Below are 24,810 nucleotides of genomic sequence, written 5' to 3' on the forward strand. Positions count from 1 at the left end.
GACACCCATGGAGTCGGACCTGACACCTTCTCTATTACCCCTTGTTGTTCAAGCTTTGCCAGTTCTTGCTCGACTAATGGACGCAGGTGGAAAGGTATTCTCCTGTGTCGTAAGGCTATCGGCTTTATAGCCATGTCAATGTGTAACTTGACGGGAGGCCTTTTGATCGTGCCTAAACCTTGAAGCAATTGTGAAAACTGTGTTGAGATTTCTTCCGTTTGTGTTGTCTTCACGGCATTGGCGAACGTGACTAATGAAAGGTCTTCTGCCGTGTGACTTCCGAGCAAAATGTCCGCTTCCCTGTCTACCACGTGGAATGTGGTGATGACTTCTCGGTCTTCTGACTGCACAGTCACTGTTATTTTCCCCTTCAGCGGGAGTGGCACCTGGCTCCCATACGTAAGGATTTTTACTTTGGACGGCGTTAGCTGAGGTTTCGACTTGAGCGCCTTGTAGTGTTGAGACCCCATGACATTTACGGAGGCCCCTGTGTCTATTAGGGCGGTGACCTGTGTCCCTGCGATTGCAACTTCACATGTTGGTTGAGGGCGACGTTGTCTTTTCAGGTCATTCACAAACGATACAAAATGGCACTCTTCCTCTTCTTCCTCGGACGAGGAATTTTCTACATATCGTAGATGTCCCGACCCAGCGCATCGGGATGCCATTTGCGCCGGTTCATCTAGTGCCAACTGCTTCACTTGCCTGTACGGCACCTTCCTTCCTGCCGCGCCTCTCGGGCGTGATCCTCCTCTGCATACGCTTGCAAAGTGGTTAGGAGTGCCACATTTGGTGCACGTTTTACCCCTCACCGGACAGTTCTCTTGGGGGTGATCCTCCTTCCCACAGTATCCACACTGGGGTCTCCGAGATGTTCTGGTGGGCCACCTCCCTCGAGCTCCACGTGCCACCGTGCGGAGTGCGTCAGCTCTTTCAGTCTTGACGGTGACCGTTGGTTCCGCGGCAGTGTGAAGGGCCGCCTCCATCGCAGACGCGCGAACATCAGACAGCTCGTGTGACCTGGCTAGGATAAGTATGTCTTCTAACGCAATGCGCGGTTGGCGGAGTATGAGAGTCCGTAATGTTTTGTTGTGACACCCCTGGATTAACTGAGCTCTGGCTTCCTTCACGGGGTCATCCTCAGTACACGTGCTAGCCAACTCTCGAAGGCGGGCATGTAAAGCGTCCATCGATTCACCTTCCTGTTGCTTTGCCTGTCGCAGTTTGAACCTCTCATAATCAGGGTTCAGCTGAGGATCAAAGTGTGCATTTAGCGCTCTGACTGCAGCGTCGTAGTCTGTTGCTGGCCCAGTGTTCGGTAAGTGTGCGAACAGTTTGTAAATTTCATCCCCTGCAAAGTGTAGTAGCAGAGATCTTTTTACTTTATCATCTGTTTCCCTGGTCGTGATGAAATAGTTGTCGAGGCGACCCAGCCATACCTTCCACCTCGGGGACGCCGTCGCAGGGTCAATTAGCTCACTGAAAGGTGGCAGGGCGCTTACTTGGGAGTGCGTAGGGGTCAATACAGGTGCAGGGGCCACCGGTTGTCTGCTCGTGCTTGCTGTCTGATCCACCATTGCGGCTGCTCACCAGTCCGTCTCACTAGGCCCAGCGCCGTGAAAAGACCTGCGGCTGCGCAGCGGGGTGCTCCTCACCGTGGGGGAGGTGTGACCTGATGGGGACGTGTTCGCCACTTGTCACGCTGCAGAGAGACAGCGAGGAAAATCACAGCACCATGCTACCTCCCATGTGCCTGAGGTGCCTCAACTGGGGTGCATCGGGGCGTAGGCAAAGTGTTTGCAACGTTACGTCCTCCCTTAATTATGCCTTGCACGCGCCAATTCTTGATGGATGTGCTCGTTTGGGGCTCCGGGACACGTTCCACCGCTCTGGAGAACATCTGGCACACGCTCCAATGATGCGCGCATGAGCGCGAGGCAACGCGCGTGTCAGCATCTCACCTCACCGTCTGGCAGCTGCCGTTTCAGTCGCGCCTGACTCGCGCCGCCGGCTTCCGATGCACACACGAAGCCGCTCCCAGCCACGCCGGATCTCCGCGCAGCCGGTCCACGGGCACAGGACAGCAAACCAGGTCAGCCGAGGGCAGCACCTGCACCACCAGGGTAAGCGATCGCCGCTTCAGCCGATTGTCAGGCACCGCGAGCCGCTTGCTCACGGGAACGCGTTGAGGTAGGTGGGGCCCACCCTCATCGCCAGTGTAAGGGTGTCGGGCCTAGTTGCCATCAGGCCACGTGGTGATGTGGACAGCATAAATGAATGGACACCACAACCAGTGTACTTGTCTGGGCCGGAAGTCCCGAGCGACCTCCGCCCGTTTATTTATAGTCTCTCTGGCCACGCCTGGCCAGAGAGTGTTACATTGTATGTGTGTGCTTCCTGAGGTCGTGTGCTTTCTCAGCAACTAGACCGTTACAGATTACACCATAATACCACGTCGCCTAATTGAACGCCATTTGGGTAACATCCTATGGCAGGTGCACAAGAGAAATGTTAATGAACAGAACGCCAGTAACCCTTGCCACATAACATGCAATTCTTTTAACATGAAACACTTCCTCAAGTCCAAAATGGACACGGGGATGCATTTCACACAAAAAAATAGCACAACATGCAAGTCTGGTTTTCTGTGCAATTTTAGACAGTTTTTTGGGCATTTCTGTCATTTACGCAATCATTTCAGTAAAGGAAATTACCTGAATTTCATCTCTGCCTAATAAATGTGTGATGCCTTTATAAAATGCTATACATTGTACATGTAAAAGTAATAGTTTTGACATTTTGAAAATGTATACTTTTGATGGTTTTTCACATTGGTGATATTATCACTGCAGCTGCTAAATTGCTGGGTACAAAGGCATCATCAAGCTGTCGATATTGTAATGTATTCCTATATTTTCACCTAAGAACATTTTTAAGGATTGTACACTGTGAAGGAAGTGCCAGCGCAAACAAGACAAATATTGGAATAAAAAAGAAAAATATGCACAATATAAATGTACACACAATATAGTTAATACCATAGACACAAAAAAGATACTAACACCTACAAGATAATGGCAAACCAAATTTATAATTATGGGTGACATGCAGCCTGATAAAGAAGACTCAGTCATAAAGACTTCTTGCTAAATTGGCTCCCTTGACTTCAACCAATAAACTAATGGCCCCAACCCACAAAGATGGCCATTTTATTGTCATCACCCTAGACGATAACATACCACCATCAGAGTCCTCCATTACACTGCTAGCATAGGCAGACCATGCACTTATAAGATTCTGTATTCATTCCTCAATCTTATAAGAAACCTCACAGACCAGCCCATGCACATGTCCCAGTGAGGCATCACATGAACATTCCACCCAAGGACTTATCCTTAGCATCATACACATCACTCTACCATCTGAATTTCCCCAATACCCCTGATCACATCACAAACCAAATTCATCACACATGCATGGACACCATTGAGAGATTAGCACCACTAAAAGCAAAACAATTCTCCCACCACAAAAATTAGAGCCTGGTTGAAGGTTTGAAAAACAGCTAAACTTTCTAAGAGAATCAGATAAGCATGCCTGTAAATCTGACCACACTAGAAGAAAGAAAGAATTAATCAACCTAAGAACACCTTCTATGAGGACCACCTCTGCCAAACACTCCCAAACTGAGCTTTCCAATATTCATAAGAAATGTACATACCAAGCTTCTAAGCTAAGACACAAGAAACTTGCTTCCCATGCAATAGTCATCAAACTATCTCCTTTTCCCCAAAAAATTCAAAATATTTGCAACAAAGCTACTAAGTGCTCCATTAGGTACACCAGCAAACAACTGACTTCACCACATCACTTCATTTCTTTTGCAATTGGCATAACAGATAGATAACCTTTGTTTCAGTTAATTAAAACTATTAAAGGATTGGACAATACAGTGAAACAATAAATGAAACAGGACTGGAGGCTCATAATATGCTATCTTTCCTCACTGTTTATTAAATAGCTGTCCAGAAGAAAAAAAACGACATTACCCAGAAAACCTGGATAAAGAACTACCAACAATAACATCACAATAAAAGCATCAATAACACATCAAGTAACCTTAATAATTATTTGACTGAAAGCAGGAATTCTTGTTTTCTTGTTGCTGCCAGTCAAGATAAGCATTATTTTCACATTGCGCACTGTAAATTCTATAATCTTTATTGAATTGCTTAATTTTATGTGTATTTTGCCCCCTTTTATTGTGATATATCTGTGGTTTTCTCACTGCGTGCCTCTCGCTCGCATTCTGCCTGACAGCGCACGTGTTTTTCCCTTGCTCTTACCATTGCTCCCACTGCCTTTAAAGCTCCAGATGCCTTCTCCTCACACGCGTCTGAGCTCCAGCTGCCTTTTCACATGAGTTACATTGCTCCCACGCAGACCTCCCAGGCTCATTCTCCTCAATACTGGCTCCAATAGTGATAACGCCGCCTGTGGGCCCTCCTCTCTGCCTAAGAATCCTCCTTTTTTCACACCCCATTATTTTTAGCCGCTTCCCTTTAGCTCCTTCCAATCTTAGCCCTTTATTTCCCATTATTCCCAATTATTTCTTGGGTATTTTTGGTGATTTCTCAGTTCTCTCCATAATATTTATCAATAAAATTCCCTCTTTATATCTGAGGAAGAAGACACTCAGATGTTCAAGGATAATTTTAAATACTTTATCAAGGATTCAGTCCAGCAGGCTGTAGCAGTCACTATGTTGGATGTTTCAAAAAAATGAGTGGCTTCCCTTTCTAACATGCTCTCCTCCGAAGGCCCCTCTAAGAAGGGTAAGAAACATATGGCCATATCCGGTGTCACTGGTAAAGGCGTTTATGTGAATTCTGGGCTCCCGCCCAAGAGGTTTCATTCTTGGATCTCATTTCCCCCCCTTTAAGTTACTCATCTTAAAGACACATATGATGACGATCTCTTGGATGACTCTAATTATTATCGACCTCCGGAGAAAAGGTGAAAAACGTCTCCTTGTGATGGTGGTGTTATTCTACCTGTGTCATTTGGTCGACCATCTTAGAGAACCCTTGTTTGACCCCTCCTTCGTTCACCACCCCAATTCTACTGAGTGGCTCCCGTATGAGCATGTGTCTGATTATGTGTCTCATTATCTTTGCCACGCTCTATATAAATCTTCCCATAATAAGCTAAAATCTAAATTTCTCTGTCCCTCACTTCCCAACTTTACTTACCCTCCTGTCATTGATCACAACATGCTGATGTTATTTACTAAATATGGGAAAGACCCAAATAAAGGGGTGGTCAGAGCCTGGTCCAACTTTTGGGACCATATTTTAGATTTGGTTGGTCCTCTGACCAGAACATTGGATTTGGCTGAGGAGGCTAAGATGCAATGCACTCATGTGGATCTAGACACCTTATCTAACTGTACCCAAAGGACTATTTGTATTTTGGGCAATGCCAATACCCATATTTCTTAGGAAAGAAGGAAGAGCCTGCTTCTTACAATTCATCCAAAACCTAGTAGCATTGCCACTAAAGGGGAAAGAACTTTGACTAATGGACTTCTCTTTGGAGACTTCTTTTTTAAGGAACTTGGGAAGAATGTCGCCACTTTTGCCACAATGGACAAAGCCCAGCTTTCCCTCAAGAGGATCTTATCCCCCTTAGGCTTTTGCTAGGGCCGGCAAAGGTAGGAGTTGCTTTGCTGGCTGCTATGTTACTAGAGGTCAATCCCTCACAGCTTTTTTGACCAGCAATCTCACGTCGACATCTACTCTGGCTACAAACCCTAGTCCTATCGCTGGCATGCCAGACCATTCCGTTCCAGGGAATACAGGAACAACGGAGAGCAATTTTCAGGTAAGACGTTCCAATTCTGGCCTACCTCACGTAGGTGGCAGATTAGCTCTGTGTCTAAGTGGATGTTTTTATCTCATTACAGATCCCTGGGAAATTCAAACCATTTACGGTTATCAAATAGAACTCTTTCAACCTCCTCTACAATCACAAATTCTGTGTCCCCTTTTTTTCACTGATGCAATCCCACTTAATTCAAAAAGAGATACTTTCTCTCCTAAACAAACAGCCAATCAAGCAATCTCAATTTGAGCCCTTAGGTTTTCTCAGCACAATTTTTCTGGTTCAGAGAAAAAACAAAAAGTTCTGCCTTGTATTTCAACAATTTTGTAGTGAACCATCATCTGAAGATGGAATAGATCCTCCATCTCAGAGATATTTTACTTCAGACCGATTGGTTAGACAGGCTGGATCTTCAAGATACTATCCTGTCAGTTCTGATACATCCTTCTCACAGGAAATTTCTACAGTTTCAATGGGAAAATTCTTTCTTCCACTTCAAATGTATTTCCTTTGGCCTTTCCTCAGCTCCTTAGTGTTTCGCCATGAGCCCCAAACCTGTTGCACCTTTTCTCAGACCTCAAGTTATCAGACTGATCATCTATCTAGGCGATTTTCTAATAGTTGCTCAGGACAAGGATGTGCTATTGTCTCATTTACACATTTGCAAAAAATTACTTATTCGCTTGAGTTTTCTGATCAATGCTCAGACGTCTGCTCTGATTCCTTCATGTCAAATTTCTGGGTTTTCTGATAGATACATCTCAGTCGATCCTTCAGCTACCTAAGAACAAGGTAGTCCTTATACAGAAAGGAAATTCACCATTCTTAACTCTCACACAGTTTTCTATCAGGAAGCTGGCTCATCTGGTAGCCTCTTTGATTCAGGTAATATTTCTGGGCCCCCTGAATTTTCTGGCTCATCAGAGATTAAAAATCCACCACATGCACAGAGTTCTCGCTTTTTATGACCTTGACCTTGTTTCTTTTGATCCAAAGTCCAAAGAAGAACTCCTGTGGTGGCTCACTCATTTTGACACCTAGAACAGGAGAACAATTTTCTCTGTCACCCCTGATCTTGTCTCAGAATTCAATGCAAGTCAGACAGGTTGGGGCGCAAGATGCAGTCAATTCTCGACTGATGGTACATGGCCACTTAAGGAGTCATTCTTGCTTCAATAGTTTGGAGATGCTTGCAGGTTCCTTTGCCTTCCAGTCCTTTACAAAAGGCAGGGAAAAATACACTATTCTTTTACCGATGGACAATCTAATGACGGTCTGAAACATAAACCATCTTGAGGGCACAAGGTCCAGAGTTCTTGCGAATCTCACCAAGCAACTTTGGGAATTTTGTCTCCAATTTCGAATCTCTGTCAGAGCAGTTTATCTACCAGGGAATTTGAATGTCATAGAACACTGGTATTCCATACATCTTCTGGGTTCAAGCAATTGGCATCTGCACCCTTAAGTGTTTAATTGGCTTTCTTCGATCTTTTTGCCTCTCAACTCAATTCCCAACTTCCTTCTTTCTTCAGTTGGAGACCAGATCCCCTGACTCTCTCCACGCATGCCTTCAGTCCTGGTACCAATCTCTTCTCTTTGCTTTTTCTCCCTTCCTCTTGATAGCGTGAGTTCTAGCTCAGGCTTTTCTAGTTCTATTAACCCCCTTTTGACAAGCTCAACCCTGATATCCAATTCTGTTAGAGCTCTCCTCGGATTTCCCAGTTTGGCTTCTTCACTTTCCTGACCTGTTGCTCATCTCTCAGGGTTTTCAACACAGCTTGATTCTAGAGGATTCTCTATTTCTCACCACTTAGCCACAGCCTGTAATATGTTTTTTTTTATCCCTGGAAGGACATTCCAATTACAAAAGTATGGGATTAGGAAATCTCCTCACACACAACACCCCACTTTAGAAACCCCCCTCACCTGCACTCATCCATACAGCAACCTTGCAAAGATCTCTGCAAAAGCGACCCTTCGGGGGACCCGTTGAGCATTCCAGCGCTGGTCCAGCGAGGAGCAGCGCCTGATGATGAAACATGACATCCTCTAAGGGATGTGTGAGGGCAACATGAACAGTCTAGTTGACTGTTCACACCCGTCAAACCCAGCATAGGTACACTCTACAACTATGAGCCCCTGTGCCCGTCTCACTCTCCAACTTTACTTAGGAACTCAAGCCCTTCGATTATCTTTTGTATAGATTTAATTAAAGACACAGAGGCGAGTATTATCCCACCACTTTCTTTAACCCGCCCTGTTTTGTTTTCTGCAGTACTAGTGCCATCCTCGAGTGCTTCCACCTCTACCTAATCCTTCTGGATATTATTCTACATTAGGTTTCCATGGACCACTTCAAGAATCCTTCTGTGAAATCCAAAGAAGATTGTCTGCCTCACAGACGTATTGACTGTTCTGATTTCTTTTGGTTCAGTGTTGTTGTTTCTTTACACACCTCATATTTAGTAACTCTCACTTCAAGAAAAGAGGAATTACTGCTTTCAGTCAAGATAATTATTAAAGTTACTCAAAGTGCTATTGGTGCTTCCATTGTGATGTCATTGTAGTTAGTTCTTCATCCAAGTTTTCTGGGTAATGTAGTTAGTTTTTTTCTTGGCTGCAATTTACTCATATCCGTGTATTTGATACAATCTAGCCTTTCTGACACCAAGGCTAGGAAAATCACAGTTTGTAACCACATAAGCAGCAGCTTGTTGCATACTGTTTATGTTCTGGACAAGCATAATAATATTTTGAAAGGAGAATTAGTAACAATCATAACCGAAGAAGAGAGTGTCTAACTGTCTTAGCCATTTAGGCAAGTCTGAGAGCTTTTTAAAGTTACAAGATTCCAAATCCATATTAATGCTTTCTGTTGCTTTCTAGCAACCTTTTAAACTAGTTAGTTGGCAATGTTAAAATCCAAAGAGCTTCCAGTTGAAGGGTGTTTTTTGTGGTGGCAAAATAATCCTTCTAGGGATCAAAGCTGGCTGAGTCTAATGACTGTTTTAAGTATCACTGGCATTCCTTAGCCTGTGTCAAGTAACTAAAAACTGAAACATCAGATTTAATTATGGTTGCTGTAAATTGAAAAAAGGATTTCGAGTCTAATATGAGATTGGCTTAACGAGTTAGAAAGCCTAAATATATGCTTAAATACGTGAGAATAATATCTGTTGATCTACAGTGCCACCTTCCCTGGAAATGTCACCATGCCATAATCCCTAGAAGGCAGAAATCTTGCTCATATTACTTTCAGTAAGGAAGCTAACAAAGGGGATTCAAGTTGTTATATTGTTGTAAATAAAACAGCGATATGATTAAGCATTCACTGAAGACATGTGCTCTTCATGTCTGAGTTACGTTTTCTGCTTTATATTGACTAATGTTCAGACTCCATTTTCGCTTAGCCATCCGCCATTTTGTATGGCCATGAAACCACGTGCTCTGCATGAGAAGAGTCCTACCTCTTCACTAGTCACTCCCGAGATCTGCTTAGCAACAGTCTATAAATAACCCCTTTGTGCGTTTGGTGCATGTCCAAAACTGACCACATCTGTCACTAATTAGGCTTTGCTCTAATGTGTTTTCGTGGGTCTCAGGAACTGTTAACTCCGCCCATGTATTGATCATGCATTGAACATGTCCATATGAGGCCACAAATCTTGCTTCATGTTGTATCCGCCTACTTATGAGCCCCCCTATTGTGTATAAAAGGGGACCATGTGCACAAGTTCTTTGTGCTACTCTGTGCAATGCTGTAGAGTATTGCGTAGGTTGTAGGACCACCTTTGAAGGTTAATACACTTTGTCTTTGTATTAGCAGTTTCCGTGCCAACTTCCTTCTAGTATTTCGTACACAGAAGGGCGAACCCTTTGTACTTGCGGGCCTAGCTGTGGCCTGTACTCATCAATTGGCGCCCGTCACGTGGGGCTCATCGGCGACTCGGATACTCGAAGGATTGGTCGTGACGAAGGAGTGGAACCTTGCCGGGGATGTGATCACTGCCAGCGGCATTTTTAGTCCTGGCATCTCGAGGCTTTCTTCCTTCCCTTCCGAGCGGACCATCTGGGTGGCGCCGGTCCTCGACTGAGACCCCTTCTGACGGTTTTGCCGTGCAATGGCCGTTTGGGCGAATTTGGAACTTGGCAGTTGGAATCTGGACGCTCTTGATTGGGAAGAACCGTTGTACGGTACTTGCTGCGAGCTTTTTGAAGCATGAGTTGGCAAGGCTATTTGATTTGATTTGTGATGACCGGTCATATTTGGAAATAAGTAATGTGAAAATATATGCGTTGCAACACATATAGGCAGGAAATGTGGAGATATTTCTCCGGGGTTGTTTTAATTTGAACGGCGCAACGTTTAAGTGCCACTTTTTGATAATATTGCATATTTTGCACTATTCTTGAACATGCCTGCTTTGAGCGCACTCCGTAAGTGGTGCTGCTGTTTTGGAAACCGGTTAAGTCTTGAGGAATCTGAACCAGCCCCCCCAGAGGGGACTCCTAATAGGGACATGTACGTGAAGCACGGTCTTTCCCCTATAATGTACAGCACATTGTGGAGGAAATATACCAAGAAGGATCCTGAGTTGCGATGGCCTTTGTATGGATCGTTTGATATGTGTAAGATTGATTATGTGGAGCAGTGTATATGTAAGCGGCGTGCGAGACAAGACATGTTTGAATGTATACGATTGTGGGTGAAAGAAGTGCGTGAGCGCGAGAAACGTGAAAAAGCGCTGAGTGACAAAGAACAACGGAAAAAGGACAATGTGAAAGCACAGGAAGCGAAACAGCGTGAGGAAAAAGAACTGGCGGAAAAACAGGAGAAAGAGCACATGTTGCAAATATCGGGTCAATATGCTGTTCGGCAGCCTCCTTATCCTGTCCTTACTAATCTTGAAGATGACTTTTCTCTATTAGATCGTTCGCCGCCACTTTATGTTGGCCCGTCCGCTCCGGGACTCAAGGATCCTGGATTGCTCAAGGAGAAGGTAGACACGCGGTCCATGTTATCAACTGATCGTATGGGTGAGCTTCGGAAAGTTTCTTTTCGTGCGCTTAAAGATAAACTATCTCTCGCTGAATTATTGTCATCTTTGGAAGGATGGCAGGATAGGGAAAAGTTATACTTTGCTGAAACTTTTTCTGATGAAGTGGTTACTGCTTTTCGGAAATATTCTGATGTTCTTGAGTCTGATGATATAGTATTAGATTCTAAAGCATTACGTAACGGTGTCCTTTCTCCCTCTAAGGTACCCGATGCAGTTCGACGGCTGTTTGCGTTACAGGACGCGACGTTTGGACTCAAAGAGAAAGCGCGCCAAAAGAAAGAGCGGGAGGAGCAATCGAATGCAAATGCCGGCGGAAAGCAGTCGTCTATCATTCATTCAGAGAAGATTGAACTAGTGCATGCTAAGCCGATACGAGAGGCAGCGCCTCTGTACGTTCCTCCTAAGGGAGCGGGAACTAGTTCGGATATGTCTTCCCCCGATGCTAGAGGATATTTTGTGTACAATTGGGTTTATACTCCTTGGCATAGGGCTGATGTTATGGCATTGAAGAATGCACTACCCGATCCTCGAAAGAATCCTGCCGCCTTTTATGAGGAAGTTGAGGGGGCTTTAAATTCTTGTACTATGACCTTAGCAGATATAGATTTGTTCTTTGGGCTTATTTTACCACCGGATATGTGGAGATCCGTAAGAAAAGTAGATGATCTAGCTGTTTTTAAAGCGAAATAGTCTGATATTGAAGAAGAGGATAGAGAGAGAAAACCCACGCAAAAGCCGCCCCAGGTTATTTTAGATCTCTCAGCTGCTATTTTGACTAAGTTAAAAACGATTATCCCCCCTAAAAAGATTGATTGGAATATACTAGCCTCATGCAAACAGAAGGCTGATGAATCAGTTTCTGATTTCTTTACGCGGTTTGAGGAAACATTTCATGATTTTAGCGGTCAGTAACTTACGGATGATACGGGTCGACATCTTTTTGTTGATAAATATGTGTCGAATTTATTGCCAGGAGTAGCAGCTCGATTAAAAGCGAGTGAAAGCTCTTGGACAACATCGTCTCTGGCATCCCTCCTGACGATGGCTCAGTATTACGAGCGTCAGGAACAAGAAGCGAAGGGTAACAAAGAGAAAAAGTCGAAAGATTTAAAAACAAAGGTGATGTTAGCGCAAGTGTATGGTCCGCCTCGCCGGGGTGCTGAGAGAGGTGGAAGAGGATTTTATGGTCCCCTTTTGGTCACCCAGATGTAACTAAGGATCAATGTGCGTATTGCAAACAGTTGGGTCATTGGGCCAGGGATTGTCCGGTATTATATGCACAGCCCCAGGGGCGGGGTCAGGGGCCGATGAGAGGTAGAGGAGGTTTTTCAGGCCCTAGAGGACATTTAACTGATCATGCTCGATTTGATTCTAATATGCGGCCATGTGATGGGCCTAATGTGTTTGATCGACAAAACCAGTATCAAATGTCCGATTATGAATGCCCTGGGTATCACGATTCACAACATGGATAGGATTGCGTAGGATGGGGGGAGGAATCAGTTGAAGTGCCAGTAGATCAGAGGGGTCCTTATGTTACAGCACATGTTTTGGGTTCTACTGATCGGTTTCTGGTTGATACAGGGGCTACTCGTAGCGCTTTGTCCAAACAATTGGTTCCGAGGGCTCCCCTGTCTGGCTTAATGGTTACATCGATAGGGTTCGATGGCACACCTTCACTTAGCCCATTATCACAACCCCTTGCATTTCATGTTAATTAGTTTTCTACACCCTGTCCGTTTTTGCTTTCCCCGAACACGCCTGATAACATTGTGGGTCTGGATATGCTCAAACATTTCAGAGCCACAATCCGTTGCTCCCCTGAAGGACTGCGTGTGATTCTAAACGATAACTATCCAAGGACAGGAAGGATGTGTGTGGTTGCAGAGGATACCGCATTGGCTTCTCTACCCCGCACTCTGTGGGCCACCTCGGATACTGATGTGGGACAGATGGTTATCCCCCGGTACATATTAGGGTAAAGGAGGGAGCTGTGTTACCACGCCTACCTCAATATCGTATTTCGCAGGAGGGGGAGGAGGTACTCACGCAGCTAGTGCAGGATCTCATTAAGGCGGGGGTAGTGGAGGAAGTTCCATATAATGTCTGCAATAGTCCTATCCTTCCGATTTTGAAACAAGACACTGATACTAGGATTTATCGTTTTACTATTGATTTGAGGGAGGTGAATAATATAGTGATACCTCAATACCCAGTGGTTTCTGACATCACGACATTGCTTCCCATGGTCCCGCCAACGGCAACCATGTTCTCTGTTATTGATTTGAAAAATGCTTTCTTTTCGATTCCTATTCATCCTGATAGCCGATACCTTTTCGGCTTCACTTTGAATAACCGTTCATATTGATTTTGTAGAGTTCCTCAAGGCTACACAGAAAGTCCTAGCATTTACAGTCAAGCATTGAAACGACAGTTGGATTCCTTTGTTTTACCTGAAGGGGTGGCCCTCATACAATATGTCGATGACATCTTGTTGGTGGCCGATACTCCTGAGCAATGTGAGAAGTGCACGTTATCCTTGCTTTCCTTTTTGGCATCGCACAATCACAAGGTATCAAAGAAAAAATTACAATTCTGTAGACCAAAGGTAACCTACCTAGGTCCCCTTTTGTCTAAGGAGGGGCGTGCACTCACATTAGATCGCATTCAAGCAATTTTGGACACGCCAGTACCTTCCACACAGAAGGACGTGCGTGCATTTTTGGGACTCACTTCTTTCTGTAGGCAATGGATACTGGGTTTTTCACACATAGTTAAACCACTGTTGGCACTTTTGACGAAAGACACTCCAACTCCCCTTCCCTGGTCAGACGAGTGTGGAAATGCTTTTCAACAATTACGACAAGCCCTTTGTTCAGCACCAGTGTTAGGCACCCCTGACTATACGAAGCCCTTTACATTGTATGTACATGAAAGAGATGGATGTGCGTTATCAGTTTTAGTACAGATGCACGGCGACAAGCAGCGCCCTTGTGCATATTTCTCGGCAGTACTTGATCCTGTCGCCCGAGCGCTGCCTGGTTGTTTTCGCTCGGTTGCGGCGACAGCTGTGTCAATACGCCAAAGTGAAGGAATCGTGTTATCTCATAAGCTATTGGTGCTGGTCCCCCATGCTGTTGATGCTCTGTTGAATCAGACAAAGACGCAGCATTTAACTAGTGCTCGTCTAACAGGATATGAGCTGACGTTGTTGGCTCCTCATATCACATTGAAGAGATGCGCCACACTAAACCCAGCCACATTATTGCCATTTCCGGAGACTCAGCCTGAGGCACAGGAAACACATGATTGCATTTTTGTAACTGAGGAACAGACAAAGGGTCGTATTGATCTCCAGGATACGCCCTTTACAGATGTAGATGGAGAATTGTGGGTAGATGGGTCGTGCCTGAAGCTACCAGATGGTACGACTTCAGCAGCGTATGCAATCACCACGCTACAAACAGTAGTGGAGACAGCACGCATACCGCAGAAATCAGCTCAAGCAGCGGAACTGATAGCTTTAACACGAGCATGTGAGCTTAGTGCAGGATTGTGTGTGAATGTCTATACGGATAGCCGCTATGCTTTCGGGGTAGCGCATGACTTTGGCTTACTCTGGAAGGAGAGAGGGTTTCTAACGTCACATGGAGCACAGATAATGAATGGAGAGTTAGTTCACAACCTCTTGACTGCATTAACATATCCAAAGAAGATTGCCATAGTTAAATGCAATGCACATAAAAAGGTGATAGATAAAGTGGGAGAAGGGATTGCTCTGGCAGATCGAGTAGCACGAGACACTGCGATGCAGCCTGACTCCACTGCAATGTATGTTGTGAAGTCGCAGGCAGAAAGATGGCACGATGCTAGGAGAGAAGTGTTAGAGATACAGAGGACAGCTTCCGATAAAGAACGGGAGCAATGGTCTAATGACGGAGAATTGGACGATGAAGGTTGTTGGAGAAATAAGCAGATGGATAAATGGAAGTTACCCATAGCGTTTGTACAATCTATGGTTCAGATGGCACATGGGCTAGCTCATGTTGGAGCTTCCGCAATTGTAAAATTGCTCACCCAAGTTCGTGAGCATCCAGAGATTGCTAGCACGGCAAAGAGAGTGGTGCAGACTTGTATGATTTGCCTAAAGTACAATCCAGGAAAAGGGACACAAACTCCAGCAGGAGGATTTGCAACACCCACTGCACCTTTTGAAGTTTTGCAAATGGATTATATTCAGCTTGAACGCTGTAATAATCTGAAGTATGTTCTAGTAGTGGTTTGTGCCTTCAGCAAATGGATTGAGGCATCCCCTACGAAAGACAATACTGCAATTACTACAGCCAAGGTGTTATTGAAGGAGTTCTTCCCTCGATCTGGTGTTTGTAGATTGTTGTGGAGCGATAACGGACCTCATTTAATAGCGGACGTTATCAAGTATGTCCTGAAAGGATTGGGAATTACACAAAAATTCCACGCAGTGTTTCACCCTCAGTCTGCGGGATTGGTTGAGAAGTATAACGGCACTCTGAAGCTTAAGATAGCGAAAATACAAGCTTCCACTTCTCTGACTTGGCCGGATGCTTTACCCTTGGCATTATTGTCAATCAGATCAGTACCGCATTCTCGAACCGGTCTCACGCCATATGAGATCGTGTTTGGACGTCCGATGAACATTTGGGGCCCACCAAAACCAAAGTCAGTGTATGATGTACCTTGTGTAATGATGAGTGATTATCTGGCACAGTTAACCGATAAGTTGGTCTCTATTCATCAACAGGTTCGAGAAGCGCTCCCCGACTGGTCCACAGGTGAAGGCCACGATCTCCGGCCCGGAGATTTTGTGTTGGATCGTTTATGTACAGGAAGGTCTCCCTGCCTGTACATGAACAATGTTTAAAAAAATCCATTTTGTGACTTTCATGTGTGCTGCATTAAGCAGCACACATGAAAGTGACAAAATGCATTTCAGGATTGTTTATGCAAAGGAAGGGACACCTTCCTACACATAAACAATCCTCCCCTTCATGCAGGCACCCTTGCACTATGGTGCATGGGTGCCTGCATTGACGCTACACTGCTAAGTGTAGTGCCATCACAGGGGGAAACGCACGGCTGCACCATATCGTTGTAAATATGGTGCAGCCTTGTGTTTCAGAAGTGGTGGAAAGAGGCGTTAAGCCTGGAAGGCTAATGCCTGTCTCCGCCACTTCCTTGTAAATATCCCCCTAAGTGTGTCCAATATTCTCTAAAGGAACTGTTTTAACCAGAAATAAACCCAAGTAACAATACATGCTATGTCTCTCTACGTGGCCTCCCCAATCTGCCATCTATAATACAACAAGGCGCTGGAAAGTTCCAGTGACCTAAAGGGTATGAGAGGTGATAATGTGTAGAGTATATCCTCCCTACAAGTAATTATATTCACAAAAAATACTCTAATGGACCTATAAAAAAAGGACCTGATAAACTGAGGGGAAGGGGAAAATGGAAGATTCTGAAATGAAGGTTGTACCTAACCCAACCATGATCGTGGGGGAGAAAAGTATTTCTTTAAGTTACCCTCACACACCCTAGTGGTGTCATGCTTCATCATCGGGTCACCCAGACCCCTAAAAGTCCGGGTGGGCTCGACCACAGTGTTGGGAGTGCTTTTCATATGTTAAAGACAGAGGGGGTTAGCTAGATAAAATACCTCAGGCAGATCCCCAGTTTCCCTTTATTTTTGGGTCTGTCTGGGTCATTAAAACAAATAAAATTGGGTCTTTGTAGGAGTGTTATGGTCCTAGGACCCTAGTGCCGACATGTTTCAGTCCATGACAGGGCCAAAAATGGTCCAGGACTTTCTTCAGGGCAAAGATGTAACTCCCCTATGTGAGTGAAATTACTGGGATGGGAAGTCCCTATCCTGTCAGTATGGTGGGGGCAGAGTAGCTGCTCCTTGTGATATATCTTAAAGGTGGGTGTGTGTCAACTGCCAGGCTCCATCTGAAAAGGAAGATAGAGACAAACACCACATAAAATATATCAGCGGTATGATTTCCGCCGTGTTCATTTCCCCTTTGCGGTGTAGTGAAATCCGCAGGTGGACATGCGTGGATTCGTGCGCATGCTTCTATTTAGAGGAGTGTCCTCTTGATGTGCCACTCAAAACCAATTCACTGTAACATATCATTGTATATGTGACAGGCATTCTGTGGTAGTGGCGATTTTATTCGCATCCTAACGGTATCAGCGTGATGTCTGATCTTGAAAATAGCGTGCACCATGTGTATCCAGTCTCTATTGCACTCTATAACGTAACCATATTGATCTTCTAATTCCAGAAAACCTTTCTACGAGTTTAAAACAAGTAAAGATAAATGCACAAACAGGCATACAACACACTCACTCATACACAGTCTATAGTTATACATTACCCAATTCGGGGAGGTTGACTGTATCTCACAGGACCAAAAAGACAAAGAGGGCGGTCCTGGGGGTAATCGTGAAGAGAATGTGGGTCAAAATGCAGAATCGGTAGGTCTGCTGTTATGTGTAAGGGGGATCCGAGTAGGTAGGATCGGTTGTGGCGAGAACGGTTCCCGCACATGTAACAAGATAGAGTCAAATGATTATCCATAATAGCGCTGTCAAAGAGTACTTACTTAATTAAGATCGGTCACCCTGCCTGCTACCTATTTGGTTCTGGTCCTCGGCTTTCGCTTATTCGAAACGTTGGTGTGGCGCATAAATATCGTAGAAGCACGGTGAAATATCGGACTAATTGAGACACCGCCCTCCGGTTGAAGGAAATGACGTGAGGCGTCATGACGTACATAGCGGACGCCGGAAGTCGTATGAAGGGATTTGTAGTTTATTAGATATACATTGTAGTTCAATATTACGGACTCGCCGTGGGTCCATAAAAGTTTCGGGTGTTCATGGAGTAAATCATAATAAGCACTCGCATGTGAGGTTTAAATATTAAAACTTTAAACCAGATTTTTTAGAGAGGTAATCAAAGAGGGCTAATTTATGTGCAATCGTGGGTGGTTATAGATTGCATTCTGTGTGATGGAACATGGTTCCGTACTCAAACATATCGCTGAATAGCAGTATTAGAAACTAGTAATGGGGGAGTTCAATAGAGGAAAAAATGTATAGGAGACACTATTCATTCTGCGTGTGTAATGGCAGATAGAATACTACAATTTAAAATGAAGCAGGTAGCTCTGGTATATACAATATATATAATACTAGTAAGGATACTTAATTATATATGTATATATGAGATACGATGCAAACCCGTCTGCCCTAAGTATAAGGATACCAATGTATAGATATACAAGACGTGGTCCAACATATGGGGCTCATTGTTATCAAGTGTTTACATCAGTGAAGGCACGGTAGATCATTTAGATGTTTATAGAGGCCCTTGGGGTGTATAATTCTGTCCTTCACTCAAGGCATGATGTTTAACATTGGCAAAACACCTTTGTGGGAGGTAGTAGTTCAAGGATATCATTTGTTCAGCTGGCTCCATGGTATACAGTCATTGAGTCCCTTCTCATGCGTTTTCAGACGATACACCCAACGCTGTTCCCTGTCCAGAAGTCTTTTCTGCAGATTTCTGATGCCATTGATTTTCTCAATTATTGTCCATCGTATATCTGTGTCTTTGTGTTGTTTTTCCATGAAATGTGCTGTTAGTCTGGTAGCTGTGATCATGCGTCTGATCGTGCTTCTATGTTCGCTTATCCGTATTTTTATTTTGCGGCTGGTCATGCCTATGTAAGACAAATCACAGGGGCATTTAATAAGGTAGATAACTGCTTCTGAGTTGCAGTTTGTATATGACCTTTGTTCCCATGGAGTACGTAAGCCTAACTCTAGAGTTTTGGTGTGTCTGGTGAATTCGCAGGCTACACAAGATCCACATGGATAATGTCCGGTTACTGGCGGTGTATTCCATAATGTCATCTGGACGTCGCCCATGGTTCCATATGTGTCTGTGTGGACTAGGGTATCTCTTAGACTTCGGTTTTTTCTAAAAGAGAACATGGGTTTTTCATATGTAAGTTTGTTAGAGGTAAGAATGGACCATTTCTTATTTATTATTTTCTTCACATCATTTGAAGATGAATTGAATGAAGTAACACAAATCATTTTCTGGGGTTGTTGTCTTTCTTGAGTTTCGAGAAGGGCCTCTCTGGGAGTATTTCGTGCTCTTTTCTTGGCTTGTTCAATGATTTTGATTGGGTAACTTCTTTCTTTAAGTTTGTCTGTAAGTATTTGTGCTTCTTTTTTGTAGTCTTGAAGTTCGGAGCAGTTTCTACGGATACGTAGGAATTGTCCTACCGGAAGATTCTCCCTAAGAGATCGTGGGTGGGCACTATCGAATCTCAACAGGCTATTTCTGTCAGTAGGTTTAGTGTACAGCGAGCTGCTCAGTGTACCATTTTTTGCAATGATATTGATATCTAGAAATGGAATTGTTTCTCTATCTTTGTTGATGGTGAATCGTAAATGTGGATTAAGTCCATTAATCCACAGAGTGAAGTTTGAAAGACTCTGAGTATCACCTTTCCATACCATGAAGATATCATCGATGTATCGATACCATTTGCAGATGTTGTTAGTATATGGGTTTGTGTTCCATATATGTAAGTTCTCAAAATGGCTCATGTATAGACATGCTATACTAGGAGCGAAAGTGCTGCCCATAGAAGTACCATGGATTTGCCAATATAGCTGGGTTTCAAATTTGAAGAAGTTTTCTGTAAGTGCTAGTCTCATTAAAGTAATGATCCATTTCCTAGGTGCAGTCCATTGCCAATCTTCACTTTCCAGGAGTTGTTCAATGACTTCGATACTTTCGGTCTGGGGTATACTAGTATATAGTGCTTCTACATCTAAACATACTAGGAAACAATTCATCGGATCGTACTCGATGTTGGTCAATAGATTAGGAGATGTTTAGTATCCTGTACATACGATGTTATACGTTTGACCAGAGGGCGCAAGAACCAGTCAGTATATTGGGAAAGTGGTTCAAGGATAGATCCGAACCCGGAGACTATAGGTCTGCCTGGAGGGGGTGATTTCCCTTTATGGATCTTGGGGATGGTATAGAACAGTGGAATTCTAGGTTCCTCTTGATTCAAAAATTTGTGTTCTTTCTTAGTAATCCATTCCTTTCCAAGGGCATCTGATGTTAGTGTAGATATAGTTGCCTTAAGTTTTTGTGTGGGATCTCGAGTAATTTTTCTGTAGAATTTGTTATCAGCCAGAAGAGTGAGGCATGCTGCCATCAGATCAATTTGCAGTATTCTTTGCTAAAAATGAGCACAGCAGATTTACTTGCATTAATGATTAATTTATTGGCTGAATTATAGGAATGCAAAGCTTTAAGGGCTTTCTGGAAGCCATGTGATCTAAGATCACTGTGTCTTCTGCAGAGAATAAAGAGACAATGAGGCAAGCTTGGGGGGAGAAACCCTAAAACCTTAATGGCATCCCACAAGTCTGCTGTGTAGAAATTAAAACACAGGGGTTCCAACATGCAACCCTGTTTCAGCTCTCCATTATTTCTCATTTTTCTAGAGATATGCCGATTATTTGCGAGTTTGGTTTGAACCCAAATGCACCACTATCATGACTGAATGGCTCTTAGTAGGGGGGCAGAATCCCCCATTTTTAAAGTTTGGACTAGAGAACGAAGTAGTACACTGTATCCATGGCCACACTATAATCTATAATACAGGTGAACAGACTACAGCTTGTTACCTTTACTGTTGCATGAATTAGTGATGGGAGAGTAAGAACATTATCTGATATATTACTTGCCCCCCAGAAGCCGGGTTGAGTAGGTGATATCAGATTATTGGTTTTTGCCCAAGATTCTAGTTCTTCTAAAATAATGTTGATGTACTATTTGGTATCTATGTCAAGTAGTGCAATCAGCATGTAATTTGAGAGTCTAGAGGGGTTACCGTTCTAAAAGATAGGATGTAGGATAGACCCCTGTACGTGGGAACTATATTAGTTTCTAATGCTTAGATGAATAGGCTTAGTGCACATAACTCGCATGAGGTTCTGGTTCAATCCTTCGACAAACCAATGGTCAATTTTGTCACTTGTTATAATAGACCAGAAAGGGGCCTTAACTAGAATGACCAACTAGATTCGTGGATCTCCGAGACACTAAATGAAATAGCGCCATGGAACACCAGAATCCCTAAAAGGAGGGGTACAACTGCACCATGGTTCAATAATGAACTAGCCGTAGTTAAAAAGAAATGTAAAAAGCTGGAACGTATATGGAGGAAGAATTATTGTACCAAAGCGAGAGAGGAATACAAATATGAACTCAAACAATACCACTCACTAATCATGAAAACGAGAGGCACTTACTACACAGAGAAAATTAACGGAGGTAAGAATGCTCCTAAAGAACTATTCACGATATTGAAGTCGCTAAGAACTCAGAAGGAGCCAGATGAAACTCCTACCTCCAAAGAAAACTGTGACAAAATTGCGGAGTTCTTTGCCTCTAAGGTTAAGAACATTTATGATACTTTTCCTACAGAGGCAAGACTTGGTACTAATACTATTCATGCCAACAACAAATACCATGTAGGAGGCATATTGGACGAATTCACCGTACACAGCCTAGACGTACTTAAGGACACAGCCAAAGGAATAAAATCCGGCTCCCCCCTTGATGCCGCCAGACCGAATATAATTATGGAAGGCGCCAATACTATCATGCCCCACATTATGGACATTATATCCCGCTCCTTCCAAGATGGCATAGTTCCCGACAAATGGAAACAGGGTATTGTCAAACCTCTGAAAAAGAATTCCCGCATTGACAGCACTGTATTAGAAAACCTACGTCCTATCTCTCTACTACCTTTTACAGCTAAGATAGCGGAGAAAATATCTAATAAGCAACTTACTGACCATATAAATAAACATGATCTATTACACCTTTCACAATCAGGCTTTAGAAGTGCACATTCAACGGAGTCAGCTCTACTCTATGCCACTGAAGCACTGAGGAAACATGCTGATGAAGGAGATACCGCTGCACTGATCCTTCTCGATCTCAGTGCAGCTTTTGATACTGTATCCCATCAACTGCTCCTACAAAGACTGGAAGCATGCGGTATCATGGGTAAAGCTCTGTGCTGGTTAAAGTCTTTCCTCTCTGATCGTAGTTTTAGAGTGGCTCACGAATCTTGTATATCAAAGAGCATGCCTCTCGAGCAGGGAGTACCGCAAGGCTCCATATTAAGCCCGACCCTCTTCAACCTATATGTAAGCCCGCTGGCCGAACAGGTTGAACAACATAATGTGTCTATCGTCTCATATGCGGACGACACACAACTAATTGTCCTACTGTCTCAAACAGATGAACTAGCAGCCACCCGTTTCTCTAACTGCCTATCAGAGGTTGCGAAATGGATGTCAAACCACTGTCTTAAATTAAATGGGAATAAAACGGAGGTAATGATTGTGGGGAAATCCCCTACCATTTGGTCATCTGCCTGGTGGCCAGCCTCTTTAGGCCCACTACCCAACCCTAAAATGGAAGTCAAAAATCTAGGTATCTTTTTTGACGCAGAGTTGAATTTCATCAACCAAATACATAGGGTTGTGGGTAAATGTTATGGAGCGATCAAGGTTCTGAGGAAAATTCTGAACCTCATGCCCTCCAATGCTAGGAAAACCATTGTCCATGCAACAATAACTTCACAGTTGGACTATGGCAATGTTCTATATCTTGGAACTACCAAGGGAGGACTTGCCAAACTACAGAGGGCACAGAACGCTGCTGCTCGTTTGGTACTGGGCTTACCCAGAAGAGCTAACGCAGAGAATGCACTGAAGAAACTCCACTGGTTGCCAGTAGGAAAGAGGGTCATATTCAAGGCGTTATGCTATGGGTACCGCATCCTCATGAAATCCGGCACTAAGTATCTGCACTCACTCCTTGAGGAATACAAACCTGACAGAACTTTACGATCATCGGACAAGGCATTGGCTAAAATACCCAGGATACACAGAGCCAGGCAGGGAGCACGGTCCTTCAGGTATCTAGCAGCAAAGACCTGGAACACTCTTCCAATCACTTTAAGAACAGAGACGTCTGAAATACGTTTCCGCAAACAACTCAAAACATGGCTCTATGGAAAAAAGAACTATTAGAGTTCTGATTAGCATCTCCTCACTGCTATTTTCTTTCTCCTGTGTCATAGCGCGGGGACACACCGTTTGTGGTGTAACCAGGCGCTCTATAAATGTGTTATAAATAAATAAATAAATATAAATAAGTGCTGTGATTGTGCTAGAGCACCTAATGTTTGATAAGTTTGATGTCTACCAGGAGAGTAAGAAACACAGGCCTGTTGAGTGGCATGATCATTCAGTGCTCTTGATATAATGTCAACTGAAAGAAAATACTGAGTTACACAAGTTTGAGTAGTTAGCGTATTTCATAGAAGTGTATCCCCGAAGCCTTCCATTGAGGGAGAGGAGATTAAAGGAATATAAAATATTTATAAGTTTGTGACCCTGTGAGTCCCTTGTTTGTAAAGAGGGAGCAGGGAAGGGATGCCCCACATGTGGTCTGTGTGGGCGGACGCTGGATCTTCTGTCATGTTAAATGCGAGATTTAGATTAAATTCCCTGTTAGTACAGTACACACATTTGATTGCCCAGTAACAAAGGTATTAAGGATTGTAAGCAGTTTATAACTAACATTTTGGATTTGGTATTACGGTGCAAATACTCACCTTTAGAAGAAGTAGACTAGGGCTAGACTTCCTATCCTGTTTCCAATGAAGCTGTATTGCCTGAATACTTTCACTCCCCGTATCTAAAGTAGTGAGTTTTAAAGTTGAGAGAGTTTGAAATAAAGACACTCTTTTGCTCTACCCTGCATTTCTTTTATGGCATTTATGAAGTTGGTCTGAAAGCCTAGGAAAGCAGGCAGCCCTCAGCACAACGATTCTTAGATAAAAAAAAAATTAATTCTTTGTCAGGTAGGAGCAGTATTCAGCATTTTTAAGAAACTTTGACAAACCTGCCAAATTCCAGCACAGCAGGGAGAGGGTTTGTGTGTTATCATTACATGACCTAAATGTCGATACATGCCGGCTCCACTGGTCTCATTGGTCGTAGATTGCTTTGTTGTTACATTTATTGAAATAGACCTTGACTGAGGGTTGTAGCAAGCCAACTCTATTGCTCCCCCTTCTCTTGGGGTTCGTTTATGCTTTGATGGCAGAGCACTGTTCTCAAGGAGCATTTGATGGTTAAGCACAATAGGAGCCGAGAAAATGTTATTAGTCTGCGATATCCACATAACACTCTGGCACTCATAAACCACCACAAAATTTGGTTTAACATCAGAGCAAAAGCATGAGAATGGATCAAAACCTTGCTTCAAAACAGACAACAACAAAAACAAATGAACCAATGTGCTTCAATGATATGATATGATTACAGGACTTATAAAGTTCACTGCCACTCAAAACTGAGCATCCCGGCACTAATTCAGATACCAGATAAATTAACCAGCTCCTGCTAAGAGAAAAGAAGCATTAAGGTACAGATAATGAAGAGAGCTGAAGATCAGTCAGGCGTCTACAAAAATCATCAGATAAAGAAAAAAGTCAGGTTTTAAGACATTTCATGAAAACCATTTCACTATCTATAAATCTGAATGATAAAGGGAGCTGGTTCCCAACTTTGGAGCACAGCAAAGTGAAAGAGTTACCTACTTTTGTTTTATGCCTAAAAGAGGGAAGAGCTAGCAGATTCTAGTTAGAAGATCTCCAGGTTCTTCGAGTCCTGTAATGTCTAAAATGACCATTGA

The sequence above is a fragment of the Triturus cristatus genome, chromosome 2_1 (assembly GCF_964204655.1).
Source record: "Triturus cristatus chromosome 2_1, aTriCri1.1, whole genome shotgun sequence".
NCBI classification, from domain to species: Eukaryota; Metazoa; Chordata; class Amphibia; order Caudata; family Salamandridae; genus Triturus; species Triturus cristatus.